Source organism: Lampetra planeri, chromosome 45 (genome assembly GCF_965212315.1).
Source record: "Lampetra planeri chromosome 45, kcLamPlan1.2.h2, whole genome shotgun sequence".
NCBI classification, from domain to species: domain Eukaryota; kingdom Metazoa; phylum Chordata; class Hyperoartia; order Petromyzontiformes; family Petromyzontidae; genus Lampetra; species Lampetra planeri.
Window position 1 is genome coordinate 8,738,969 of NC_136151.1, and position 11,791 is coordinate 8,750,759.

Genomic DNA, 11,791 nt, shown 5'->3' on the forward strand with positions numbered 1-11,791 from the left:
GCAACTGGTAAAAGAGATCTCATAGTGTAAATGCTTACCCCGAGCTCTCAATACTCTGATATTGCACTGTGTTTGAGTTGTACGCCTTCTGGTGTCATCTGGCCCTACACCAATGGGGACTAGGCTCTAAAGAAAGCCGTCTCGGGTGTGAGCCAATCAACTTCAAGGACAGTGCATATTATCATCCTTATCAGAGTTGCTTCTTTTTGTTTGCTTTTTTGACTACTTGTGTTGTGGTCATTGCAAACATGATGCCTTGAATAAAGGTGTCAGTTTTGTACCAGTTAAAAGGGTAAAAACCTACTATCATATTTTGCCACTGGTAAAAGAGATCTCATAGTGTAAATGCTTACCCCGAGCTCTCAATACTCTGATATTGCACTGTGTTTGAGTTGTACGCCTTCTGGTGTCATCTGGCCCTACACCAATGGGGACTAGGCTCTAAAGAAAGCCGTCTCGGGTGTGGACCAATCAACTTCAAGGACAGTGCATATTATCATCCTTATCAGAGTTGCTTCTTTTTGTTTGCTTTTTTGACTACTTGTGTTGTGGTCATTGCAAACATGATGCCTTGAATAAAGGTGTCAGTTTTGTACCAGTTAAAAGGGTAAAAACCTACTATCATATTTTGCCACTGGTAAAAGAGATCTCATAGTGTAAATGCTTACCCCGAGCTCTCAATACTCTGATATTGCACTGTGTTTGAGTTGTACGCCTTCTGGTGTCATCTGGCCCTACACCAATGGGGACTAGGCTCTAAAGAAAGCCGTCTCTGGTGTGGGCCAATCAACTTCAAGGACAGTGCATATTATCATCCTTATCAGAGTTGCTTTTTTTTGTTTGCTTTTTTGACTACTTGTGTTGTGGTCATTGCAAACATGATGCCTTGAATAAAGGTGTCAGTTTTGTACCAGTTAAAAGGGTAAAAACCTACTATCATATTTTGCCACTGGTAAAAGAGATCTCATAGTGTAAATGCTTACCCCGAGCTCTCAATACTCTGATATTGCACTGTGTTTGAGTTGTACGCCTTCTGGTGTCATCTGGCCCTACACCAATGGGGACTAGGCTCTAAAGAAAGCCGGTCTCTGGTGTGGGCCAATCAACTTCAAGGACAGTGCATATTATCATCCTTATCAGAGTTGCTTCTTTTTGTTTGCTTTTTTTACTACTTGTGTTGTGGTCATTGCAAACATGATGCCTTGAATAAAGGTGTCAGTTTTGTACCAGTTAAAAGGGTAAAAACCTACTATCAGAGATAAACTCATTCTTCGACAGCTTAGGGCGCAGTGTCTGTCCCGTTAGCGCTGCACTACGAACCCATCAGAGTCCCGAGTTCGATTCCTACTCACGTGCACCACCACCACCATTGGTGACGATTATCTGAATCAGTCCTGGGCCTCATCCCCTAGGTCAATTCAGCCTCAAATATGTAATTGGTGCAGTGTGTCATTAACATCGCCACTGGGGAGACAGAGGCAGCCGGGGGTAGTGCTGTCCACCCACCCCCTCATGTGCCGTTCCGGCCTTCATAGGTGCTAACATCACTTACCCCTACAATCTGTTAAGGCTATATGGGGGATCTTTGTCTTTGTGTTGTATGTCTGTCTGCGTGTCTTTAGTCTGTTAGTCTGTGTGTAGTATTGTGTATGCTTCTCTATGTCTACAATCTGTGTGTGTGTCTGTGAGTAGTACTGCATAGTATATAATTGTGTGACCCCAGTCAGTGTGTTTCTGTGTATAAAACTGTACATGTTTTTTTATGTATCCAGTCAGTGTGTGTCTGTGTGTGGGACTGTACATGCTTCTGTGTGTCTCCAGTGTGTGTCTGTGTGTGGGACTGTACATGCTTCTGTGTGTCTCCAGCGTGTGTCTGTGTGTGGGACTGTACATGCTTCTGTGTGTCTCCAGTGTGTGTCTGTGTGTGGTACTGTACATGTGTAATGCGGGCGTAAATTGGCAGGTCGGATGTGACGATCCGAGAGGGAGGAGTCAGGGTCACGTGGGGGAGAAGTTATAGCGGGGAGACAGGAAGACATCTGGAGCAGTCGGGGGAGTGAAGAGTGGAGACCACGTTGGGTGGTCGCCGTGCCTCAGCCTGGTGGCTGAGGGGCTCATGACGGCACCAGCCAGCGGGGTGGAAGAGAGAGTTGGGGATAGAGACAGAGAGTGGCGAGATCGCCACAGAGGCCACGCAGGGCTGAGGTTGGGGAGTGGCGAGATCGCCACACACGGTAAGACTCGGCACCGCCAGCCAGCGGTGACCGAGCACGGAGGAACGGGGAGCAGCGGTGGAGCTGCTGTGAGAGCAGCCGGAGGGCTGCACCAGGGACCTGCAGCGGAGCTGCAGGAGCGCGGAAGGCTACGGGAGTGAAGGCAGCTGTGGAGCTGCCAAGCGGGGAGGCTCTGAGCGAGGGCCGTGTGGGACAAGTGTAAAGAACCCGAATAAAGGACAACGGAGACAGACCCAGTGATCGAGTCCTTTATTACACATGGTTCTTGGTGTATCCAGGCTGTGTCTGTGTGTGTAGTACTTCGCATGCTTCTCTGTGTCTCTAACACTGCACCTTCCATGAAATACATCTTGAGGTAGCAGAACAAACAGGTAGTTGAGATGTTTGCCGAGTAAGGAAGTGATAAGCTAAAGTATACGATGTTCAACACAATTGTGTTTCAAGTGTGCAACAACAAAGTAAATTAACAAACATAATTATTTGAGACGACTGTTTTTTTGGCCACATCATTTGAGTTATTCATACGCAATCTGAAAATAACATCTTCAATTCAGTCTTCAATTTATTATTCGTAGGTGTAGTATTGATATGTATAGGTACGTTTTCCAGAAGTTTGTACCCCTGCAAGTTGTTAAAGGTAGATAAATGATGCCGTGGACTTTACACCTGAGTTGGACTCTGAACCTGACCTGCACTGCACTAAACACGTGGCCTGGATGTATTTGGTCAGCTTTTAACTGGCATAAGTGTGGCCACGGTGCGTGAAATCGAAACAAAATCTTCCTCGAAAAGTTCACCAATGCAAGCCAAGAGGGTCTCATAACGCCCACGCCTCATCCAACATCTCCACTACCTGGCAAAATTTCCACGTTTGCAAAAATTATATTGACACGTGGCCAATTAAATTATCAAACATTTGACCAATCATTTTGTTTTCATTCTACTTTTTAATAGTGTACATGTAGTGTTGTTTGTCTCTTAAATGTGATTTATTTTAATGTTTTATAGTTAATTTTAATGTTCAGTGAGAAACATTTAGTATTTGCTGATCGCCAGTTGCCCAGGCGAAAAGTGGGCTAGGTATTGCCCAATCCTGGCCAGCTGGCGCAACAAATTGAAAAAGCTAACGAACACAGAGACTCATAGAGGTACATAAAGACTCAGTGAGATGCATGGAGATATAAACAAAGAGACTCATAGAAATGATGACATAGAGACTCAGCGATGCATAGAGACTCATATAGGAGTTTGTCTAATTCTGGCCAGCTGGCCAATATATCTAATCAACTCACCGATGGCGTGATAATTTTCACGACCGAGTTTAACACCAATATACTGTACAACGTGTTTCTCTCAGACTGTGTAGAGCTTCTGCAGCTACAGTTCGCCTGGAATTCGTGTGGGCTGGTTTAGGTGACTGCACTTTAATTACCCCTTTATGACATCATAAACTTTCAAAGAATTAGCGTTTTGGTCCAAATGGGTCATTTCGGTCTAAATGGGGCATTTCTATGGGTTCGCAATTCTGGCCCTGACTACTTTTGATATGTTGATTATATTTAAATAATTTAAATGGACTCCCGCTGAAAATGGGTCAGTTTGTTGCTTTCTTAATTGTTTTGCTTCGTGTTATTATCGGACTAAATGGTTATTATATTGTTACTTATTAGGTTAAATATGTACATACATATCTTAGTTGGGTGGGTTGTTGATTTGTATGCGACTGTGTTTCGTAGTATGGTTTGCATATTTACTTGATATTGATAGCGTAGCGCCATGCAGCACGTCGTTTATAACTGCCTGCTCTGTTATTGACGTTGCTCTTAGGTCTTTCTATCTTACCTTAACGTAGTTTATATAGCGCCTTACCAAAGGTGCTTTATTCAGAACTAACAACGGTACATATGAATGTAATGGTGATGAGGTGAATGCAATGAGGGGAAGCAATGGGCAAAACTTTTATGCGTGAATTTGGTGAAAGCCAAATTGATGACGGTTAATGATGATGATGATGAATTGATTGAATGAATGGGGGAATGAGTGATAGCCATGTCATGAGAATATGCAGAGACCCATGGCGGCTCTCAGGCCACGAGGTGTTCCCAGCCCATAGCAAGGAGTCGGTGGAAATTCAGCTGCCCATGATTTTTTATTCTCTAGTGTCCAGTACTGTATACATGTGTAGTGACTGAATCGGAGACACTAAGAGTTGAAGGAACTCTGTTTAGTAACACGCACCAACGGGCTAGCGCTTCCCTCAATCCATCTATAGTCGATTCTGGTTCCCAGTTAGGACAGCTGGTAGACTGCCTGACTGGCGATGCCGAGATGGTGAAGATGGAGACGACGACGAGAAGAACGGTGAAGACTCCAGCAGCATGACGGGGATCCCACTCCAAACGACAACCCCGAGGTCTCCTCCAGGGGCCCCTTTTATACTGTCTGCGTGGCCTCGCTCCGACCTGGCCACACCGCCTTTCTAAAACCTACCCGCGGGTTCCCAGTGTGCCCCTTCTGTGACCTTTCCCCTAGATCCCCCTCTGGTCTATCACGTGGCCTGCTGCTGTAAGGGCTGCTGTAAGCTGTAGATCCCCTTCCCCGTCAGCAGGCAGCGCTATGCTGCTACATCACTAATTCTATGTCACTACACATGTACTGTATTATATACACTATATTCTTTATTTTTATTTCATTCTGTACATTTACCAAACAATATGTATTGAACACGATAAAATATTAAACATAGTTTAAATTCGAAATACTTAATATTTAACGTCTAGGTGTATACTATGAAATGAAATACGACACCCGCGTTACGAAACATGAACCAAACCCGAGTGTTCCCATTGTCCTTGAGTTTGCCTGTCACGGATTTGCCGTTATCTTTTTTAAAGAATGTAATCTCCGTGATAGGCAAGGGTTTGCTGTACGTGGTGTTGCCACCAAGCAATTACTCTGGGTACAAAGGTCAAAGTTCCTCCCTGATCAAACAAAAAAGGGGGAAGTTGGTGGAATTCATTGGCATGACGAACCTTTACAGTCTTGTGTAATATTTAACTTTGCAGGTTTCCCCTTCATCGCCAAATGTATTTTATTTGTTACCCTTACGTACAACACAGCCTAGTTCAGTACTCATTGCGAAGCCTTCCATTTATTTCAGTACAGTACACGTTGTAGACACCCACTGTGAACCATGCAAACATGACTCCTTGTAAAAAGGTGTCAGTTTTGTTGCCAGATAGAAGGGTAAAAAAAACAATTATCATATTTTTAGTCTTGTCTCTTTGTAGTATGGGTTGGTGGGTGGGGTGGGTGACATTGTGGTTAATATCAGTGGTGATTATTTCTTAAACGTGTGCCTAATACGATGTGTAAACATCCACACTAGGGAGATAAACCTGGCCTGGCATTGCGGGAGCCTCACGTTCCCCATAGCCTTAAAAGGTGCCTGCTTACACAACTGGCCTCTCCTGTCTATGGAGATTACATGGGGGATCATTGCCTTTGTAAGTCTATGCACTGTTACATGTGTCCTTGTATGTCTATGTGTTTGTAAAAGCATCAACGCACACATGCATTCCGTGTTGAGTTCAAAATGTGTAGTTTGCCCTAATCTAAATGGTGATGTTTGTCCAACTCCGTGAATGAGAGAACCCGAGTACCCAGACACATCTAACACGATGGAGCAGGTGGAGATTAATCCACTTGCTGTACTGCCATCTGCTGGCAAGCCAGGCTAAGGTGACTTCAGTGACCAGGGGAAGAGACCGATCCACCTGGATAAAAGGGGATCCCTCCCTCAATGGAATCCAGTGCTGGATTTCAGGCTCGCATCACCACAGCCCGTGCTATGCAGATACAGCACAGTAGGTTGTTGGAGGGCAAGAAGAGGGTTGTTAGAAAATCTGTGGAGAAGTTTATGAATAATGAAAAAAAACTGAAGGCTTTAGCTGGTGGGGTAAAAAGGGGTAAGCTGTTGAGAGAGATTGGTAAAGTTGGGTAGTTCTGCTGTGGACGGAGCTATTCACATACGAGCCACCCATTTCAAGTCATGCAGTTACTCAGAATAAATAATGTATAGTGTCCACAGGCCGTGCGGATCGTGGGGGTTGTTTGGCCATACTTCACCACGCCAGCCAGTACGGGTTGGTGGTAGACGTGATATCTATAGACAGAGGTACATGTTGCAATACAACGTTGGATTATTCTGCCCTACCCTGGTCTACACACATCAATGTCCAGCCTAGCAAACGGAAAATAACTGACTGACGGATGCAAGGTACTTATAGGGCCATACCGGAGGTTTAACGAACCCGCTTCATGTACAACATCTGGCTACTTTGCAGCCTCAGCTACTTTTGAGTTTCACAAATATTCGTGATCCACCAACCCCCCAACTCCGTCAAAAGGCTTCCACTCAGGTGGGCTCCACCGAGTGATGCTGATCAAGATGGTGGTGAAGCCTCTTAAGGCTGTGCGTGTGTTATACTGACAAAGCGCTCCGCTTTACGAATTGTTTCATCTTCATAGTTTTTCAAAACAACTGAACACGTTCATCAATAACACTGCCATTGAAAGAAATGCATTCATATACACAATACGCGTCGATTATAGCAATTGGCATTCTTCTTAAACCCATTATGAATATTATCTCAAGAAGAGCCATTGCTTGAAATGTCACCAGTTGTGCGTTTTCTATTTTCTGGCTGTTTTTGAGCAATATTTGGAGAGTTTATTATCTTATACACAACTGTCAACGTAGTATCATCAAATGATATTAATTCTAAATCTACAAGTTGTATAGGAGGTTTGTTTTACGTTGAGGACTGACAGCCAGCTTAAAGCTCAATGTACCTGCGATCTTTGGAGACCAACTCAAAGTGGAATGATTCAGAAAACACTGGCACAAGGCTCAGCAAAGTTGAGCGTCTTATCTCTTGATATTCTACAGTAAAAATAGTTTAAGCATGAGTTATCACTTCATTATGCACTCTAAACAAAAGCAAACAAATTACTTCTGGGTAACCCTCGTATCTCTGCAACAGGGGTCAAGAGTCACTGCATTGGTGGCAAGATGTTAACTACCTCGCCTGGTATACAGGAGGTCGTGGGTTCGATCCTGACCCTAACGCCTGCTGTATATTTTGAGTTATCACGTATCTCTCGCCTTTGTCGCATGGATTTTTCTCCGGCTCCTCCGTTTTTCTCCTCCACATTTAGAATCAATTTGCATTCAGAGGATTTGGCTGCTGCTATAAATATCCACGTGACAAGCCACTCCGTTGAGCTGTAATTTGTGATAACCACGTCACGTGTGAATAAGTATAACCCGTAAAAACAAAGTTTTTCACTATAAATCCTTTATATGCGTGGCGGCTAGAGTCTTCTCGTCCTCTGGCTTGAGATGGCTGCCACCTATGGGTCAGATGATTGTCTGCCAGTATTAAGCAATTGGTAATTAAATATTTAATTTGTTTTCCCTAAACAGTGTAAAATTTTGGGAAAAAATTTTCACGAACATTAATTGTCTCGCACAACGAGTCTGTGTGCAAAATGTCAGCTCGATTGGATCACGGGAAGTGGGTTAAAAAACGAGCGAAAGATTTGCACGGTCCTAAGCAAGCAAGCAAGCATGCAAGCAAGCAAGCACGCAAGCAAGCGAACTTAATATAAAGGATTTAAAAAGAGCGACTTCTCTCAGTGAGCCTTGCCTAGTAAAATTAAACAGTTTTTGTTCGCATCTTCCCACATGCCACAATCCACCACTCTGCTCAACCCCCTTCCCCCCATGGCCTATTGAACCAGCACTGACTTATAAGACGTACTGCTCTTAAAAAAAATATCCTAAAATATATAGTTAGCCTAATTTTCCTATTCAAAGCCGCTATAATACGGAAATGAAACAATAGTTAGGTGTAATAATAAACACATCTTCATATCTCATCATATTCATTAGGCAAATAATATCGTACTAATGGTGAACTAATAAAACAAAAACGCTTCTCCTTTCGGAATCGGCCTCTGGGGTCATCTCGACCAAGACGCAGAACCAACTCGGCTCGCGACAAACGCTCAACCCCAAGGCAGCCATTTTGTACGTTTCAACCATTAACACATCACAATAATTAATTTTATATTCAACAAGCTACGCCAATAACGATCTCTATCTTTTTGTTGTTTTACCATTCATAACGCTGTAACCGCCTTTCGATCGCTATATGCGCATTAATTTACCTCAGAATATCCATAACGATGTTGTCAACGCTCGATAAATGTAGATAAAGAAATGAAACAAAATGGAATCTCCGACGGCATTTTGTATTTACACTTTTGGCGCCAAAAAAATGAAGCGGCAAATGAGGCAACTTTGAAGACTTAAAATCATTGGGGGAGTTTGACTTCTATATTTGTCCCTCACATTAGGAATCGCGGGTGCATTTGGACAGCACCACGCCCGACCGCCTTTGTCTCCCAGGTACTGGCGATGTTAACACGCCACGGCAAGTACTCATTTGAGGCCGAGTCGACCTAGGGGAGGCCCGGTTCAGATAATCGTGGGCGGTGTTGGCCGTGAGCAGGGATCGAACCCGGGTGGTACAGCGAGCTGATCGCTACACACAGCACACACGGGGGCCTGCGTCTCTCTCTCTCTCTTACTCACCGCTTGTGTGAAGCCCTCTGTGTGTCCTGTCTGTATACCACTGTGCACGATTCTGTGTGTCTCTGTGTAGTACTGTACACTATATACACACTTCTGTGTGTCTCTGTGTAGTACTGTACACTATATATACTTATCTGTGTCTGTGTAATACTGTACACTATATATACACTTCTGTCTCTGTGTAGTACTGTACACTATATATACTTCTGTGTGTCTCTGTGTAGTACTGTACACTCTATATACACTTGTGTCTCTGTGTAGTACTGTACACTATATATATATATACTTCTGTGTGTCTCTGTGTAGTACTGTACACTCTATATCCACTTGTGTGTCTCTGTGTAGTACTGTACACTCTATATACACTTGTGTCTCTGTGTAGTACTGTACACTCTATATACACTTGTGTCTCTGTGTAGTACTGTACACTATATATATATACTTCTGTGTGTCTCTGTGTAGTACTGTACACTATATATATATACTTCTGTGTGTCTCTGTGTAGTACTGTACACTCTATATACACTTGTGTCTCTGTGTAGTACTGTACACTATATATATATACTTCTGTGTGTCTCTGTGTAGTACTGTACACTCTATATCCATTTGTGTGTCTCTGTGTAGTACTGTACACTCTATATACACTTGTGTCTCTGTGTAGTACTGTACACTATATATATATACTTCTGTGTGTCTCTGTGTAGTACTGTACACTATATATACACTTCTGTGTGTCTCTGTGTAGTACTGTACACTCTATATACACTTATGTGTCTCTGTGTAGTACTGTACACTCTATATACACTTCTGTGTCTGGGTAGTACTGTACACTATATATACACTTGTGTCTCTGTGTAGTACTGTGCACTATATACACTTCTGTGTCTGTGTGGTACTGTACACTCTATATACACTTGTGTGTCTGTGTAGTACTGTGCACTATATACACTTCTGTGTCTCTGTGTAGTAAATAATTTACATAACATTACGTATGAATAATACATAATAATAAAAATATTAATAAAATAAACAACGAGCTAATAAAGTAAATAATAAATGCACTGGTTCCCACCCACTTGTTAAATGGTGGCTGCTAGGGGCAGGCGAGTGTGAGTAGCTGCGTCTTGTACAGAGCACGGAGTTGAGAGACACTGGGCGCGTTGTGGACGTCCTGTGGGCAGGGCGTGCTCGAGACGGCTCCTCCCCCCAGCGTCGGGTGGACAATCCCCGTGCTGTTTGGATGAACTTATTCACTCGCACGAACGCCACTCACCCATTGTACATCACATAAAGTACGGGGGAAATCACTGCTGTTGAGAATATATTTTATTTTTAAATCAAATAATCCACGCGTGACAGAACCTTCCGAGTGTAGGCACACGAGCTACAACATCAAAGTGAAGGAGTGTGCGCACGTCAATGAGAATGGATGTGAGGGGTCGTGAGTGACAACGCTGCCGAGCTGCTCACAGCGCAGCTGCTCGAGTGGAGGAGGAGAGGCGAGATTGCTGATGAACCCGAGTACCCAGACACATCTAACGCGATAGAGCAGGTGGAGATGAGTCCACTTGCTGTACTGCCATCTGCTGGCAAGCCAGGGTATGGTGACCTCAGTGCCCAGGGGGAAGGGAGTGCTCCACCAGGATTACAGGGGATCCCTCCCTCCCCAATGGAATCCAGTGCTGGATTTCAGGCACGCATCACCACAGCCCGTGCTGTGCAGGTACAGCGCAGTAGGTTGTTAGAGGGCAAGAAGATGGTTGGTTGGAAAGTTTGTGGAGAAGTTTATGAATGACAACAAAACAACCGAAGGTCTTTAGATGGTGGAGTAAAAAGGGTAAAGATGTCGAGAGAGATCGATAAACTTGGGTATTTCTGCTACGGACGGAGCTATTCATCTACGAGCCACCCATTTCAACGCACGCAGTTGTTCAGAATAAATCATTTATAGTGTCCACAGGCCGTGCGGATCGTAGGGGTTGTTTGGCCATACTTCACCACGCCAGCCAGTACGGGTTGGTGGTAGACGTGGGATCTATAGACAGAGGTACATGTTGCAGTACAACATTGGGTTGTTCTGCTCTACCGTCTTCAACCCACAACATTGTCCAGCCTAGCAACCGAAAATTAACTGACTATCAGAGGCTATGCACTTATAGGGCCACACAGAAGGTTAAACGAACCCGCTTCATGTACAACATATGACTTTGTACCCTCTGCTATTTTTGAGCTTCACAAATATTCGTGATCCACCAACTCCCCTCAAAAGGCTTCGACTCAGGTGGGCTCCACCGAGTGATGCTGATCAAGGTGGTGGTGAAGGATCTTCAGTCTGTGCGCGTGTTCTACTGACGATGCACTCTGCTTTACGAATTTTAATCATCTTCATCGTTTTTCAAAACAACTCAACACATGCCATAAAAGGAAATACGTCTATACACACAATACGCAACGTTTATAGCAATTGTCATTATTCTTAAACACATTTGGTATATGCTCTCAAGAAGAGGCAACGCCGGAAACGTCACCAGTTACGCGTTTTATAAACCATTTCGGATTTTAACTGATTGTGTTCACGTTTATGGTGACTTTCAGACCGCAGTCCACTCACTGAAATTGACTATATATCTTGTATTCTCCGCAAGGAATGGATTCTTTTCTTCACTGCAAGCCTCCTAGTCCCCCATTGCGCCATATTATTAACATTCCTTCCCTTTATTAATTCTGACCTCACTTCCTCCCTTTGATGCTGCTAATCCTGCATAATGCATGGGCATAGTGACTTTAAACCCCTCTTTGCTTGTGCACAACTGCCAACGCAGTGTCATCAAATAATAATTCTAAATCTACAAGTTTAATAAGAGGTTTGTTTCACGTTGATGACTGACAGGCAGCT